At 44.6% G+C, this 19,049-nt stretch overlaps 1 pseudogene; it reads left to right on the top strand.

Annotated features, from left to right (window-relative positions):
- Nucleotides 1–19,049, top strand: part of LOC123497649 (bZIP transcription factor ABI5 homolog) — a 170,492-nt pseudogene that overhangs the window by 39,243 nt on the left and 112,200 nt on the right.

The following is a 19,049-nucleotide window of genomic DNA, read 5'->3' on the forward strand; positions in this document are numbered from 1 at the left end:
ATTTATGATAATGGTGTTGTTCTGATGCCACCTGTTGGTTCCATCAGACTGCTTAATGTTCTCTATGCTTAATTACACATCAGCAAACTAGCATGTGGTTCCGCTGCTTTTTGTTCATGTTACCGTAAATTTTCGGATGCTAGCTATTACATCACTACTCCAAGCCTCTGTTCATTACTTGTTTGTGTGTTCTTGATCTTCCCAAGTTGCATGACTAATTTGATGCTTCTATTAATTATGGAGCTGCCAACCCCATCAAGCAAAATATTTGTTCTTTTAGGGCTGGCACCTCGAACAAGCATAAAAATAGAGGGAAGCAGATATATTGTCGTGTATGCACACACCCTTCTTTCATTAGTTTAGATGAACCATTGATGATCAATTCGGACCAGTGCATGCAATTAAATTTATTTTTACCTAAATAGAGGGTGCAGAATAAACTACAACAACTAGATTTGCAACCACGGGATGCTGACGATATCTTCAAAGAACATTGCAACAGCAGCGAGGCTTCACAGCAACATATGGTAAGCCAGTGTGTTTTAGTACATGTGAAATGTAATGCGAGTGGGCAGCTTTCTTGGCTTGTACCCTCAACCTGTAATCACAGAATTACAAATAGTTCAGTTGTCTGCTTTGTTGTATTGCTTGATTCGAATGCTTGTTTGTTGTTATGATATACCTGAGTTGGCCAATATGTCAGTAGTGCCTGATGTACTATCGTAAAGAAATGCATGCCTAGTTCATTTGAGTCCTTAACTTTTCCACTGAACTTCATCACAAGACTGTCTTCGTAGTTTATATAAGGCCACACTATTAAGTGCTTTCTCAGATTATTTCAACTGCTTAGATGCCTTGGCAACTTAAATATAGCGGTGGTACACTCCCTTTGAACTTTCATCTTACCATTTTAATTTCTTTTCGGCTGATGCTGCTTCAAACCATTTAAATATAGCTTGCCATGCTCGGCAATAATTCGTATGTCGTTTACCATGTAAGCTTACTGCCTAGATCATGCGATAACTATCTCTTACTTATGTCCAGCGGAATCCTTTCAGGATGCCGTTCACACTAGGACACAATGTACAACCCCAGAATCTATTTGTGGAAGCAGTGCGCCATCCATGGTACCAGATGGTAGCAGTTCAGAGGCAACACTGCCGGAGAGCAGTCTGAGCACAGATATTATAGTTCTTGAGGCTCTACTAGAGGCAGAAAGAGATGGTGTGGCTGCCATTAATGAGGTAATCTTTATCTTGAGGCTGGAAATTATGGAATTAGCGGCACGCATTATGCAAGCAACCCAAGAATTGGAGGAAGTAAGAATGTTGCATTTGAAGACGGAGGAGGTCTGCTATTTCTGCTATCTGAAGCCCAGGGTAATCCCGGTTCTTCTTTAGATACCAGTTCAAATTGTCATTAGATTATTGTACTTGCATGTTGTGTCATGTCTCTGAATGGATTATGTTGTAAGACCCCCTATGTTGTCCATGTGTTGTAATGATCCGAATTTTTTAGGCGAGGTAATCCTCAGTACTTGTGTGATTGACATAAGGTGAACTGTTTTTCGTGTGAGCATATTGTATTGGATGAAATAATTGTTTGACTCAAAGTGTATCCAACCTACTGAATTCGAAGATCACGGCATTCCTAATCATAATCATATATAAAGGTGGAATACATCTTTGTTGTGGTTTTGAAGAAATAAATAACAAAATGTAGAATTATCTGTGGATATTTGTAATCGAATACAAATTGGACTTGAATTTAGTTTGCCAGGGCCCAGGGCAAACATGAATGCTAATTCTCCCAAGTTTTGAAGGAAGCGGCTAAACACCCACTATAATTTGTGGGCTACCCGAAGCAAGTGTTTGCGAGATGGAAATTACTGTCTACCCCTGACACTTACATCCTTATTGACCGGATTTACACTGCTGTCGATAGGGGTAGACTAGTAACTTCAATCAGACGTGACACGACGGCCTCTGAGCCCATTCAGACACGGTGGGCACCAAACGTGGGCTGCAAAACACATTTGATTCATGCTCGTCCGAAAGACATGTGTCTCTCCCTCCATTTCCCCATTCATACACGGTGGGCGGCAAAACAAACTCTCCTCGTGTGCAAAATCGATGTAGGCTAATATTTTAAATAGGGGCAGATGTGTAACTTCCCTCAGACGTGACACAACCGCCTTACCTGTCAGCCCCATTCATACACCGTGGGCGCCAACCGTGGGCGGCAAAACACCCTCTCCTCGCCCGAAATAGTTACCGGCAAATATTTGGGAGATGCGACATTACCGTCCTATCCCCAACCGACGCGATGTCCGAAATTTTAAATGGGGGATAAGTTCGTAACTTTCCCACATTTCAGAGAAGCTCGTCCCAAAGTTTGAGATCCCCCTCCCCTCCATTTCCCCATTCATACACCGTCGGCGCCACGACAACCTCCCCACTGCAGCCAGCCTCCTCCGTCCGCCACCCCATCCTCCAGAGCCGCTACCCCTACCCCCTCGTTCACTGCAAGAGATGGACGTCTCTCATCCGCAACGCTGGACCAGGATCCTTTCATCGCGTCCTCTTGCTTCATCGGCGCGTCGTCCACCTTGCCATTGTCGCTCCAACGACCGCCTCGTCCACGGCAACAGGATTTATCCCCCGACCCAGCCGTCTACCGTCTAAAGTCTTCTTCCCCGCCGCCGACAGCCATCGGACCCGCAGCACCCTCAACGTATCAGCAGAGGCCTACACGGCGTCGCAAGAGAGGTGGTACTCTTCCATATCTGCTTAAGTTATTGATCTCACCCGGAAAATAGATTGTAATTTGTTTACTGTACTTTTCCTGTCCGTACCAAATCGTAGTGGCTAGTTGAAAGCAAACATTGGTTGCAAAGTAGCTTTGTCCGGTTTGCACCTTCATATCCGCCATGGCATGGGCACTATACTCGTAAAGCTTATGGTTTCCCCCTTTATATTCACTACCATCATCGTAGGTGCTTCATGTCGTGCTAGCATTGCTCCTCAAGACCTCAACCCAAAGCTTACGTGTTGAAATACGAATCTGATATGATGCTCATATCACTAAAACAGAGAATGTTTAATTGGTCACCTAATGTTCCTATATTCGTTTCGAAAAGCATGTGCGCCACCCACTGGTCTAGCTAGTTCCACTTTCCTGATTTTTCTCTTGATGCTTAGGGTTTTCCCCTTTTATCTACTCTACTATGATCTGCGTAGGTGCTTTCTGTCGTACTAGCATTACTCAACCCTTCAAGGTAAACAACACAACACTCAAAATTCGAAAGCTTACTTGTTCAAATATGATTGTGATATGATACTGATATTAGTTAACAGACACATTTAATTGGTTAGCTAAAGGTCCCACTTGAGTTTCCAAATGCATGTCGCGACATATAGAGAGACAGCAGAATTGCATTTCTTTGTCACTTGTTGACTGTACTTTCTTGTCCATACCAAATCTTAGTTGTTCTTTCAAAGCAAACATTGGTTGCTAATTAACCTTTGCGCGGTTTGCAGCTTCAGATCTGCCATCCCACTGCCACGGTCAACACTGTACTCATCATGCTTATGGTTTCCCCATTTTATGATGACCACGATCAGCCTACGTGGTTCGTGTCGTAATAGCACTGCTCCACCCATCGAGCTAAACAAGCTTAGTTGTACAAATTCATATATGATATTATGCTGATATTAGTAAAACTGAGAGATGTTTAATTGGTCAGCTAAATGTTCCTACTTTAGTTTCGAAATGCATGTGAGCCACATATGGAGAGACCGGAAAGAATAGTATTTCTCTGTGCGCTCTGGTTCATCATGGGTGGCCAACTGACATTGTATTGAAAGACTTGTAATCTGCTTGCTCTTCTGCTCTTCTTTAAGATGATCCTCTTCTCTTGCGGTCGACTGGTCAGGTTGAGTTGTTCTCCCTTAGTATATTTTGAATATGTCAAGTCAGGTCGACTTGTTCTTCTTTACTATATGTTCAAGCTGTCATCTGCGAAGTGTCATCACTTCTGGAGCTCTCATACTTTGAGTAGTAGGCCACATTATATTAATGCACACACCAAATTACAGCATGCATGGCATCTCTTAAAAGAATTGCAGAGATATCACAAAGGGGTTTACAGGGAGGCAGTATTGGATTAGAATCACTTCTGCATTACAAAGATAATCTCACTTGTTTTTATGTTTTCATGCATGTCAGATATTGAACATTATCAAAATGAATATGAGAATGGGCGCACGAGAGGAATATTGCGGAACAATCCACTAGCTAACAAAATTGGCATGGTGGAGGATGGCCTATCTTATTCACCCATCAAGGTGCTTGCTCTAACTTTGCAAGGTTGTATTGGTCGCACATATTTTGCATATGACCTCTTGCATTACTTCTACTTTGTTACACCATCTGCTTAGTTTAAGCATCATATATGAGTATATGCCATACCTATCCATTTTTCTGTACCTATTCCATGTGTTGTCATACTATGTTTTTCGAGTCAACCATTGTTCTTTCGTAATAGATGTCCAAAAGGAAGAGGGTGAGTGCAGATCCTCAAGGAGTACAAACTAGGTATTTGGAAAAGGTAGTGATACCTGTTAAATCAGATAGATCGGCAGCTACAGAAAACACAGGCCCAACTGTACCACACTTTACCCCTACTCCAGTGGCCAAACCCCTATTAGAACTGCTGGGAGCCCAGCGTCAGGTACTATCTCCTAAATTTGAACTCCTAAATTTCTACATCTGCCTTACCTTCTCGCTTGTATGAAAACTAATTTCATATGAATCTCCTTGCTCAAAGGATCATACGATCTCACAACAATACTGGGCTCTGCATTGCTCTTGTCAGTACCTCTCTCCCTTTTGCCTTGTAACGCTGTACTTAATTAATTGCTATTTGATTATGTATCATCAGTCTGCACCTGAGCTTCATTATCCTCTATTTCTTCCAATATTATTTGATCTATATTTACTCTTTGCAAAATGTAGAATAATGGCAACGCTTATAAAGAATTTTCTTTGGGAATTTATTGAATTATCCTTCCATCAACATGGAGAAGGGCTTTGTCCAGACCGTGTTAACATGTAATGTAAGTTCATCCTTCTCAAGCCTTCAAACTTTGTTATAGTATAGATTTGGATAGGCATCATTTCCTCCACTCCTGTTTGCTTTGTTGTTTACATGTGATTGGATGTTTGCAACAACTACCAGTTTCAAATTGTAGTTGTAAAAACATGTTCCTTATGCAGAACATATCCATTTATTTGCTCTTATGCCAGGCAGAACTTTAGGGAATATAGTGAGCCAAACCATCTTGAGGACAGCGAGATGACTCCAAGGTCCTGTCCTGATGAAGACAGTGAGTTGAAGCTACTCATCAACAGTTGTGAGACAACCTCTGTCCAGTTGCTGCCTCAATCAGTTCGACTTCTTCAGTCTCAACTTAAAGCGGAAAGGCTTGCTTCATCTCAGCTCCGACTTGAAGTCAAAGATGTAATGAAGATGTCAGAGGACTGCCTTGCGCACCATCATGCCATATAGCTACGGGTGATGCATCTATCGTTGACACAACTGAGGTCTAATCAGCTTGTTCGGCTGTTTGGGGGGCCCGACCTGGCCAGGCCTAGTGCCTTCTGAAGTGCTCTTAGTTTTTTATATTCTTTTGTTGGCTCGTTTATTTGCACTGGTGGCGAACTTTGATGCCCAGTGGATGTAATATGTGTAATAGCCGTGATAGCCCAACGTAAGTTTGCTGCTTATTTATTTCCTTGTTGTCTTGTTTATTTTTTTTTCTTGTAGTCAGTGCAGTTCTTTTTCCGCGGTTTGCTAGTGGCCGCAATAACCTATTTTTTAAAACTAGGCCACAATAACCATGGGCTACATATTTACTGTAGTGACACTGGGCCTCCTACGGGCCGTTGAAACAATGGGCCTTCTACGATCCGTAGAAACAATGGGCCTTCTACGGGCCATAAAAACAATGGGCCTTCTATGGGCCATATCATCAATGCGCCTTATACGGGCTGTATGATCGATTGGCCAAACATGGGCCAAAAACAGACCACATTATGGCCGTAAATGGGCTAGAGTTGGAGTCGTCCGTTTATGGGCCGACCATAATGGGCCATTTTTAATAGGCCGTATTTGATGACGCTATGAAAACGGCCCAAGGTATTAACGGGCCACAAACGGGCCGACTGTAACCACGGGCTGAATTTGGCCCACAAGCAGAAAATGGCAGTAATGGGCCGTAAGTAACCGAATGCTAGAAATGAGCCCAAGAATAAATGGGCCCTGAGAAGGCCGAAAGATAACATGGGATGTAAACGTCCCAATGGATTAATGGGCTGTTAATGGGTATAAAGTGATACACTGTTCATTACGGGCCAGTTTCACCACGGGCCGTTAATGGGCCAAGAGTTACAAAGGGCCTCATATGGGCCGAAAGACGTCATGGGCCATACATGGGCCAGAACTTAAAATGGGCTGGAATCATATTGGACGGCCCAGATGAAGCTACTTGGCCTAATTCGGATAGGTCGTAATGGGCCCTGGGTTAGCGGGCTGTAAATGGGCTATATGCGAACATGCCGATAACAGGCTTTCCGTGGGCCGACCCGCCACCTTTTGACCAAGTCAAACGGGCCGGCCTTTTCACAGGAATGGGCCTCTGTTCGGCCGTGCCACGTGTCGATGTATCATAGGCGCCTTCGGTCCAATGACTGGATGACATCTGTCCCAACGATGAGCCGACACGTGTTTCCTCCAGCCAATGATGATTTTACACATGGAAAATCCCCATTGGTCGGGGCTGTTAGCGGGTTATCGGATGCAAAACCGGACCGGATAGCTTAACGGCGTTCCATTACGGGGGATGACACATGTCGGTCATCCTTGACGAAAGCACTTCTGTGACGCGCAATTTATCGTCATGGAAGTGGACACTTCTACGACAGCACAGGTATGACTATCTTGATTCTGTCATAAAATCATCATGGATGTACATGCATGACAAAAAACACGACCTACTGTGACAAACACGTATCATCACGGAAGTGTATTTTTTTGTAGTGAAAACTGGTCTCGAATTTGTCAAAAAAAGTACAATGCCACTTTGTATTGGTGTCCATATGACAACACGATAAGTCTCATGAACTTCAAATAAGTTTTGGATGTAGTAGAATTTAAAAATCAAGATTCTCAATGTTTGAAATTTGTTGCACGGGGAGTAAACATGCACCCAGTGAGACACATGTGTTTTTGCAATCCATTTAGGTGCACTGTCACGTGTGCATGTAGCTCAAATTTGATTTTTGCACATTATGCCCAAGAAAATCAATCAATCAATGTACTAAAACGTCTTAATGATCTCTGTGATTTTTTTGAAATTAAAACATCCCTCCTTTGTAACATGTATGTTCACCGCGGGATAATTAATTTAACATGCATCGTAGTTGTGGTGGATTCACGGTGTGTGTGTGGGTGAGTGCATCTGGGGGTGGCGGGTGGCTCGCAGTACACTACGAGTTGTGAGCCACCGTGTGGGTTGGCCGTTTTTAGGCAGGCTGGTGCCACACCAGAGTCGTGAAATCGTTATTTAAAACATTACACAACCCTTTCATACATAAATGTTTTGGCCACATGCAGTCGATGGTTGTCCTACACGACACTCGATACTTGCGTGTGACGCTTTCTGTGGGCCCGCGAGGTCGTCGTCCATCACTTTGACGAACAGCCGGCAGTGAGGTTAATTTGACCAGCAAGGTAGAATCATTTTTGTTTGTGTTATGGTGGTATATAGTACGCGTCGAAGAGGTGGGAGGTGACCAGCATGGGAGCATATATACTATACGTATGCGTCTGTGAACAAGTACACCTCACTCAGTGTCGGGACTTTTTGGTTACCGCAGCACGTGCCACATCAAAATTGTGAAATTGGTTATTCAAACATCACACAAGACCTTTTTGGGCCACATGCATATATATCCTAGCTAGGACACTCACGTGTGACGCTTCCATCTGTGGGCCCACGAGGCCATAGTCGATGCATGCATGCATGCATCACTTTGACCTACATCGGGAGAGGTTAATTAATTTCACCATCGATGAGGATTCTTTTGGGTTCTACATATATTACGGCAGGAGCATATAGTATTTGGTGAAGAGGGGGGAAGGGGACCATCATATGTAGTACGCTTCATATGAACCTCGCTCTTTGTGGGTGCATGGTTTACGGTTTTTGAGGCACGTGGCACATCAAAGATGTCCATTTTGGGTATTCAACATATATATGGTTGGCCCACATGCAAAACGGTGGTGGTTGTCCTCTCGCACCCACTTAAGCGGTTATCAGGGATATCGATGCTTTCCATCTGTGGGCCCACTTGGTCCATCACTTCTTTTTGCTTGACAAGAAGAGAGGTTAATTTGACTTAGGAGGGGATTATTATTTTTGCTCTGGGATGACATGCATGATACACTTTGAGAACACACACATGCATGTGTACGCATGAATCCCTCCCATCGAGTCGAAGTGGCTAGTACAAGGACACCATCATGAACCGATCTCGCTTTGTGTGGGGAGCTAGTGTACAATTTTTGACACACGCGCCAGATCAATGTCGTGTATTCAAACATGCATGCACGCATCACCTCCATACATATGCATGTAGTGGTTGCCTTCGAACGATACACTCCCTCGCGTGGTTATTGGCGACAAGCCTATATATTCGTGGGCCCGTGTGGACATCCATGATCACCTTCACCAACAACAAGATAGGTTACCATGGAGGATTCTTCATTTGGTTCGTGTTATCGTAGTATAGGTCATGGTGAGATTCAGACCTAACTAAGTTTGAGCGCATATACTATGCACGCATGCATGCATATATGAATCCCCGTCGTTGGCTTGAAGTGTGGTGTAACATACATATTCATCGTCAACCTAACCCTCACTCAGTGTGGGGATTTCTAGTTCGAAATCACGATGCCACATCAAAGTTGTTCATTGTTACTCAAAAACACACCTCTCCGTACATATGTTTGGGCCACACGCATGCAGTGGTTGTCTTCGGGGACTAGCTACTTGCGTGATTATTGGCGAGCTAGCCCATCTCCGGGGTCACATGGACGGCCATCATTTTGACCAACAACAAGAGAGAGGTTGTCCGACCAAGGTGGATTATTCTTGGTCCGTTTACGATCCATCTTGGTGAGATATATGCCTCTCTGGCCCGCCGGCTGAAAGTGTGTGTGTGTGTGGGGGGGGGTTGCTACATCGCAGTTTGCTAGGTGAACCTCGGTTGGGGGGGGCATGCATTCCTAGCTTAATTAGAGGATTCCCTTCGTGACGACACGAGGGGGTGGGGGGCTGCTAGCTACTCACACTTTGCTAGGTGAACCTCGGTTGGGGGGGGGGGAGGGGGCATGCTCATAGCTTAGGATTTCCTTCGTGCCGACACGAGGGGGGCTGCTAGCTACTTCGCACTTTGCTAGGTGAACCTCCGTTGGGGGGGGCATGTGCATTATAGCTTAGGATTCCCTTTGTGCCGACACGAGGGAGGGGTGGCTGCTAGCTACTTCGCACTTTGCTAGGGTGAACCTCAGTTGGGGGGGAGGGCATGCATTCATAGCTTAGGATTCCCTTCGTGCCAACACGAGGGAGGGGGTCTACTAGCTACTTCACACTTTGCTAGGTGAACCTCTGTTGGGGGGGCATGCGCATTCATAGCTTAGGATTCCCTTCATGCCGACACGAGGGAGGGGTGGCTGCTAGCTACTTCGCACTTTGCTAGGGTGATCCTCGGTTGGGGGGAGGGCATGCATTCATAGCTTAGCTAGGATTCCCTTCGTGCCGACACGAGGGAGGGGCTGCTAGCTACTTCGCACTTTGCTAGGTGAACCTCGGTTGGGGGGCATGCATTCATAGCTTAGGTATCCCTTCGTGCCGACGCGAGGGAGGGAGGGGGGCTGCTAGCTCTATTTCACACTTTGGTAGGTGAACCTCGGTTGGGGGGCATGCATTCATAGCTTAGGATTCCCTTCGTCCGACACGAGGGAGGGGGCTGCTAGCTACTTTGCACTTTGCTACGGTGAACCTCGATTGGGGGGCATGCATTCATATATAGCTTAGGATTCCCTTCGTGCCGACATGAGGGAGGAGGGGGGCTGCTAGCTTCTTCGCACTTTGCTAGGTGAACCTCGGTTGAGGGGGAGGGGCATGCATTCATAGCTTAGGATTCCCTTCGTGCTGACACAAGGGGGGGCAAGCAATACCATGCGCTTTGCGAGAGAGGTGCCACATCAAAGTTGCATTTGGTATTTGAAAATCAAACCACCCTTTTGATACATAAATTTGGTCCACATGCAAGTGTGTTCGTGTTCTGACCCTCTCCTGCGTCATTTGTTGCCAAATTCTTGAACATTACACAAGGCGGATGACGCAACAGACACGATTCACTCAAACTAACTGTGTGCCATGCCGGTGTACCTGTACATAATGCACACATCCGCACAATACATTGGGCTCCATGAGGCTCCCCCTCTTAAAAATATCTGCCCGCTTCGAGGGTTTTTCTGTTTCATAACACACGGTTATTATCTCCGGACCGTGTGCGATGTTTCTTGTTCCCAATCCCGCCTGCATCGAAAATATCTGCCCGCCTTGAGGGTTTTTCTTTTTCATAACACACGGTTGTTATCTCCGGACCGTGTGCGATGCACTATCATCCAAATTTTCAATAGCCCGGCATTTCACTCCCGCGTTTGACTCCCGCGTAGTAAAATTTTCAGTACCCGCGTCATTTCCTCAAACACCCCGCACCCCACCCCCCCTCCACACACACACACACACACACACACACCAAAACCTCCTCGGGCGTGCGTGCGCACACACACACCCCCCCTCCCTCGCTTGAAACCCTAGCAAAGTCCCTTCCGCCGCCGCCACCGCAAGGCCTCCATAGTCAACATCTGCCGGTATGCCTGTGCAGCTTACCCACTGATCTCCATACCCAGGGCACCCTGAGTTTCTTAGATGATGCGTGCCAAACGCCCCCTTTCCCACAGATCCCCATCCCCATCCCCCACTCCAGAGCGTCACAGCCTTATCCCGGCTACGCTTCCCATGGAGCTCGAGGAGCGACTGGCCCAAAAGAGGTGTGTAGCGGTCTCTTCGCCCGACGTCGCCGAGGAAGCTGACGACCATTACTGGCGGCAGACACTCAAGCAGCGGGCTAGAGTATGCGGGCATGTCTCATCCGCCAGCTACGACATCGAGGTCATCGACAACGACACCCTGAGGCGGGCTGTGTCACAGGTTAAGTGGCCCACACCCAACCCCTCGGGTTCAACCGCCGTCGATCTCATCCATGGCCCCGCCGCTGTTCTCCTCTGGCTCGCTGTCAACAATTTGCCATTCTACATCGCCATCGAGCCCCTTTTGTCATTTCTGAAGGACACGTCCTGCGACGCTGGCTTGGGATCCAGAGCTTCCAAGTCAGACCTCATCGATGGCGACCACGAGGAGGGCACCCTCTCTGGCTCTTCTAAGGGGAAAGAGCCCATCTGCTCTTCCAAGGGGAAAGCACCCGTCTGCGATATCAGGGAGGGCACCCTACAGCCGTGCTCTTCCCAAGGGAAGGAGCCCATCTGCGACAACATGGAGCGCATCCAGGGTCCGTGCTCTTCCCACGAGAACGAGCCCATCTGTGATAAGTGAGGAAACCCATGATTTGTTTATTTCAGTTGTTCACAATGTGATGCTCTATATCTGCAATTATTTACTGTGCAGTACATTTCATCAATCCAGTTTTAAACATACCGATAGGAATGCATATATTTGCTTGCTGTTAAGCCTGTTATATCTAGCATATGCCTCTTCTAGAGTTTTCTGATTGTTTGGTTGTTTGTAGTTAGCATATGTTCAGTTTCAAATGCTATATTTGGTTGTTCGTCGTATGCCTTGTTTATTCCAGTTTTTCACAACGTGATGTTCAATATGTGCAAGTATGAACTGTGTAGTTCAATTTCATCAGTACCAGTTTCAACAATACCACTATGAATGACTACATTTGGTTGCTGCATCTTGTAGTTAACACGCCTTTCCATTTTTATTTAACCATAACCATTGTACTTAGACCGGCGCAATACCAGTTTGAATGACCATGTTTGCTTGTTGTTAAAGGTTAGGCCTGTTGCAGTTAGCACACCTTTCCACTTGTTTTGCTTTACTAGCATGCTCAAACCTGCACACTGAAGCTATCTTTTGGAGATTATTTTGTCTGCCATGTGTAATTTTCGTTGATGTTTAGCCTGTTGTGCTTAACATGCTTCTTGATGTACCTACACAGGACAATTTTGGGAACGACTGTTGTTTTCCATCGAGGTTAGTTTCATCCCACGGCTTATATCTGCTCACTGTTCATGATATCCATAGCTGGTACCATATAGGCCGGCAGCTGGTAAGGGACTAATCGGTGAATCGGACTCTTAACTGAATATATCTGCAACCCATTTTTCCTTAGGTTAACTAGGGCCATATGTAATATATTTGAGGCTACAATGCAAAATGCTCTGTACTTAATGTTTAAATATGCAATCCTAGGCTACATAGAAGAGCAGCAGCAGCAACAACAACAACACAACCCTGTTTGGATACTCAACTTAGCTAGAGGTTAGAGCTTGTTTCTAGCTCATTACTAACCCTGAACTAACTCCATCCAAAGAGTTATTTGGATGGTAGGGTTAGATTGACAATAAATGCACTAGGAGAACTAGCTCCAATTAGCACCTCTTGGGTTGGATACTAGTTTTTTTGGGTGGGTTATAGATGCAACTAGCTCAAACTAGCCCTCATGTTTAGATATACTTTAGGGCTATTTGTGCCCGAACTAGCTCAAACTAACTGTAACCCGTGGATACAACAGCAGATAATTTGTAAGAATGAACTAAACTCCTTCCGACCCATAATATAAGATGTTAATTCATCTAATATGTGAGTATATTGGATGTTATAAGATACTCCCTCTGTTCCTAAATATTTGTCTTTTTAGAGATTTCAAATGGACTACCACATATGGATGTATATAGACATATTATAAAAGAGTGTTGACTACATCATTGTGCAATTGCTGTTTAGCTTCTAATATTAACTTGGTGCTTTTAAGTACATATGTCATTGGTAAAGATCCACGTTTTGACCCTTTCTGCGTATGGGGCAATGAGATATCGATGAACCAGCATCAAGTGAGGAAGCTGATAAAGATTGTTAGTAAAATGGGTCCAAAGATGGTAATTAAACTATCTGTTTAAACTTTATCCAAGACAACAGCGAACTGCAGGATGCTAAGTAAGAACTCTGTAGCCTTCTTTTTACTACCCATAATGAATTGTGTTAGATCACAATGTCCGAAATCTTATTCCTTTGCAGTGGTTGCCAAAGTAGTTTACTCAAGATTACCTCTCAAACTACATGATTGGTGGGCATGCAAAGGTTAAAGTATTTTTACCAGAACGCGATGATTATCTAGATGTTTTCATGAAGACCGTGAAGTATGGGCGGTCGGCCATCACAAGGGGTTGGACTAGAGTCGTGCGTGCCTTCTGCATGGAGGAGGACACAATATGGGCATTCCGCGTCACCTTGTTCAACAACCAGAATATATTTCGCATCTTTCTTTACCGTCTTTAATAGTACAAGTATACAACTGTGGTTCATCATTCTTTATTTGGTTCTTATGTAATTCTTGAACATATGTACCTATGAATCGAATAACGCATTGGTTGTTTGAACTTGACGGATATGAATAAAGCTGTAGCATACATTCAAATTCAAATCCAAATATGGTACAATTTGGAAAAGCAGCAATTAAATTACGGTGAAATTACGCTCTCCAGGTTGTTACGGCACACACGGTTGGTAAAACACAAACGTTTGCGATATGCACCGTAATCCGAGACGGTTCACATAGAGGAAACATGTGCAAGCATGCACACAGTTGCCGTTTGCAAAGCGTGTGCGATGTCAGACAATATCACAAACGGTGCGGGCAAACTAAACGTTTGTGTTAGTTACCTTATCGTGCACGATTCGCAACCATGAACTGTTTCTGATGGAGTATGCATCGTAAATGTTGCACCACAGAATAGCGTGTGCGATAGTTGTCGTGTACGACGATGTTATGACGGTCCGATGTTTCGTAATCCTGTCCGACACTCGTACGACGATTAGCTAATATTCTTAACGGTGAACCGTTTGTGATGGGTCGCGCATCATACAAGTTCTGTAATAGTGAACGGTTTGTGATGGGCCATGCATTGTAAACGTAACACCACAGAATACCGACTGCGATGGCAATGCGAGTAGAAACGAGTAGGAGTACTGTAGGGGCCCTATCCCCGACGGTTTCTGGGTCGTGTGGGAAGGACCCACCTATCACCCACACTCACTTGGCGACGGTTCCAAATATCTCGCGGAAAGGGGTTTTAAACTGTTTGTTTAGGACCGATGCGCACCAGTGGGTTCCAAAGTCGATGTGATCGTCGTCGGCACGCTACCTCTACATCTACGTTCGGGATTAGTTTTAGATGTGAATAATTGTTATTTGGTGCCAGCGTTAAGCACGAACATTATATCTGGATGTTGTTTGATGCAAGACGGTTATTCATTTAAATAAGAGAATAAGGGTTGTTCTATTTATATGAGTAATATCTTTTGTGGTCATGCACCCTTGAAGAGTGACCTGTTTCTACTAAATCTCGATAGTAGTAACACACATATTCATAATATTGAAGCCAAAAGATGCAGAGTTGATAATGATAGTGCAACTTATTTGTGGCACTGCCGTTTGGGTCATATTGGTGTAAAGCGCATGAAGGAACTCCATTCTGATGGACTTTTGGAATCACTTGTTACTTGCGAACCATGCCTCATGGGCAAGATGACTAAAACTCCGTTCTCCAGAACGAGCGAGCAACAGATTTGTTCGAAATCATACATACTCATGTATGTGGTCCGATGAATATTGAGGCTCGTGGCAGGTATCGTTATTTTCACGCGTTCACAGATGATTTGAGCAGATATGGGTATATCTACTTAACGAAACATAAGTCTGAAACATTTGAAAACTTCAAAGAATTTCAGAGTGAAGTGGAAAATCATCGTAACAAGAAAATAAGGTTTCTACGATCTGATCGTGGAGGAGAATATTTGAGTTACGAGTTTGGTCTTCATTTGAAACAATGCGGAATAGCTTCGCAACTCACGCCACCCGAAACACCATAACGTAATGGTGTGTACGAACGTCGTAACCGCACTTTATTAGATATGGTGCGATCTATGATGTCTCTTACTGATTTACCGCTGTCATTTAGGGGTTATGCTTTAGAGACGGCTGCATTCACGTTAAATAGGGCACCATCTAAATCCGTTGAGACGACACCTTATGAACTGTGGTTTGGCAAGAAACCCAAGTTGTCATTTCTTAAAGTTTGGGGCTGCGATGCTTATGTGAAAAAGCTTCAACCTGATAAGCTCGAACCAAAATCGGAGAAATGTGTCTTCATAGGATACCCAAAAGAGACTGTTGGGTACACCTTCTATCACATATCCGAAAGGCAAGACATTCGTTGCTAAGAATGGATCCTTTCTAGAGAAGGAGTTTCTCTCGAAAGAAGTGAGTGGGAGGAAAGTAGAACTTGATGAGGTAACTGTACCTGCTCCCTTATTGGAAAGTAGTTCATCACGGAAATCTGTTCCTGTGACTCCTACACCAATTAGTGAGGAAGCTAATGATGATGATCATGTAACTTCAGATCAAGTTACTACCAAACCACGTAGGTCAACCAGAGTAAGATCCGCACCAGAGTGGTATGGTAATCCTGTTCTGGAGGTCATGTTACTTCACCATGACGAACCTACGAACTATGAGGAAGCGATGATGAGCCCAGATTCCGCGAAATGGCTTGAGGCCATGAAATCTGAGACGGGATCCATGTGTAAAAACAAAGTGTGGACTTTGGTTGACTTTTCTGATGATCGGTAAGCCATCGAGAATAAATGGATCTTCAAAAAGAAGACTGACGCTGACGGTAATGTTACTGTCTACAAAGCTCGACTTGTTGTGAAAGGTTTTCGACAAGTTCAAGGAGTTGACTACGATGAGACATTCTCACCCGTAGCGATGCTTAAGTCCGTCCAAATCATGTTAGCAATTGCTGCATTTTATGATTATGAAATTTAGCAAATGGATGTAAAGACTGCATTCCTGAATGGATTTCTGGAAGAAGAGTTGTATATGATGCAACCTGAAGGTTTTATCGAACCAAAGGATGCTAACAAAGTGTGCAAGCTCCAGCGATCCATTTATGGACTGGTGCAAGCATCTTGGAGTTGGAATAAACGTTTTGATAGTGTGCTCAAAGCATATGGTTTTATACAGACTTTTGGAGAAGCCTGTATTTACAAGAAGGTGAGTGGGAGCTCTGTAGCATTTCTAATATTATATGTGGATGACATATTATTGATTGGAAATGATATAGAATTTCTGGATAGCATAAAAGGATACTTGAATAAGAGTTTTTCAATGAAAGACCTCGGTGAAGCTGCTTATATATTGGGCATCAAGATCTATAGAGATAGATCAAGACGCTTAATTGGACTTTCAGAAAGCACATACCTTGATAAAGTTTTGAAGAAGTTCAAAATGGATCAAGCTAAGAGAGGGTTCTTGCCTGTGTTACAAGGTGTGAAGTTGAGTTAGACTCAATGCCCGACCACTGCAGAAGATAGAGAGAAAATGAAAGTCATTCCCTATGCTTCAGCCATAGGTTCTATCATGTATGCAATGCTGTGTACCAGGCCTGATGTGTGCAGGGAGGTACCAAAGTAATCCAGGAGTGGATCACTGGACAGCGGTCAAGAACATCCTGAAATACCTGAAAAGGACTAAGGATATGTTTCGCATTTATGGAGGTGACAAAGAGCTAGTCATAAATGGTTACGTCGATGCAAGCTTTGACACTGATCCGGATGACTCTAAGTCACAAACCGGATATGTATTTATATTGAACGGTGGAGCTGTCAGTTGGTGCAGTTCTAAGCAAAGCGTCGTGGCAGGATCTACGTGTGAAGCAGAGTACATAGCTGCTTTGAAGCAGCAAATGAAGGAGTCTGGATGAAGGAGTTCATATCTGATCTAGGTGACATACCTAGTGCATCGGGTCCATTGAAAATATTTTGTGACAATACTGGTGCAATTGCCTTGGCAAAGGAATCCAGATTTCATAAGAGAACCAAGCACATCAAGAGACGCTTCAATTCCATCCGCGATCAAGTCAAGGAGGGAGACATAGAGATTTGCAAGATACATACGGATCTGAATGTTGCAGACCCATTGACTAAGCCTCTCTCACGGGCAAAACAGGATCAACACCAAGACTCCATGGGTGTTAGAATCATTACTGTGTAATCTAGATTATTGACTCTAGTGCAAGTGGGAGACTTGAGGAAATATGCCCTAGAGGCAATAATAAAGTTGTTATTTATATTTCCTTATATCATGATAAATGTTTATTATTCATCCTAGAATTGTATTAACCAGAAACTTAGTACATGTGTGAATACATAGACAAACAGAGTGTCACTAGTATGCCTCTACTTGACTAGCTCATTAATCAAAGATGGTTAAGTTTCCTAGCCATAGACATGAGTTGTCATTTGATGAACGGGATCACATCATTAGAGAATGATGTGATTGACTTGACCCATTCCGTTAGCATAGCACTTGATCGTTTAGTATGTTGCTATTACTTTCTTCATGACTTATACATGTTCCTATGACTATGACATTATGCAACTCCCGAATACCGAAGGAACACTTTGTGTGCTATCAAACGTCACAACGTAACTGGGTGATTATAAAGATGATCTACAGGTGTCTCCGATGGTGTTTGTTGAGTTGGCATAGATCAAGATTAGGATTTGTCACTCCGATTGTCGGAGAGGTATATCTGGGCCCTCTCAGTAATGCGCATCACTATAAGCCTTGCAAGCAATGTGACTAATGAGTTGGTTGCGGGATGATGCATTATGGAATGAGTAAAGAGACTTGCCGGTAACGAGATTGAACTAGGTATTGAGATACCGACGATCGAATCTCGGGCAAGTAACATACAGATGACAAAGGGAACAACGTATGTTGTTATGCGGTTTGACCGATAAAGATCTTCGTAGAATATGTGGGAGCCAATATGAACATCCAGGTTCCGCTATTGGTTATTGACCGGAGACGTGTCTTGGTCATGTCTACATAGTTCTCGAACCCGTAGGGTCCGCACACTTAACATTCGGTGACGATTGGTATTATGAGTTTATGTGTTTTGATGTACCGAAGGTAGTTCGGAGTCCCAGATATGATCACAGACATGAAGAGGAGTCTCGAAATGTTCAAGACATAAAGATTGATATATTGGACGGCTATATTCGGACACCGGAAGTGTTCCGGGTGATTTTCAAGAAAACCGGAGTGCCGGAGGGTTACCGGAACCCCCCCGGGGGAACTAGTGGGCCTAGCTGGGCCTTAGTGGAGAGAAAGAGGGGCTGCCAGGGCAGGCCGCGCGCCCCCTCCCCCTTGTGTCTGAATTGGACTAGGAAGGGGGTGGCGCCCCCCCTTTCCTTCCCCTCTCCCACTCCTTCCTTCCCCCTCCTAGTAGGACTAGGAAAGGAGGAATCCTACTCCTACTAGGAGGAGGATTCCTCCCCTCCTTGGCGCGCCCTAAGGCCGGTCGGCCTTCCCCCTTGCTCCTTTATATACGGGGGCAAGGGGAACCCTAGAACACACAACAGGCATTGTCTTAGCCATGTGCGGTGCCCCCTCCACCATAATCCACCTCGGTCATATCGTTGCAGTGCTTAGGTGAAGCCCTGCGCCGGTAGCTTCATCATCACCGTCATCACGCCGTCGTGCTGACAAAGCTCTCCCTCAACACTCAGCTGGATCAAGAGTTCGTGGGACATCTCCGA

This window comes from Aegilops tauschii, chromosome 3, assembly GCF_002575655.3.
Source record: "Aegilops tauschii subsp. strangulata cultivar AL8/78 chromosome 3, Aet v6.0, whole genome shotgun sequence".
In the NCBI taxonomy this organism is placed as follows: Eukaryota; Viridiplantae; Streptophyta; class Magnoliopsida; order Poales; family Poaceae; genus Aegilops; species Aegilops tauschii.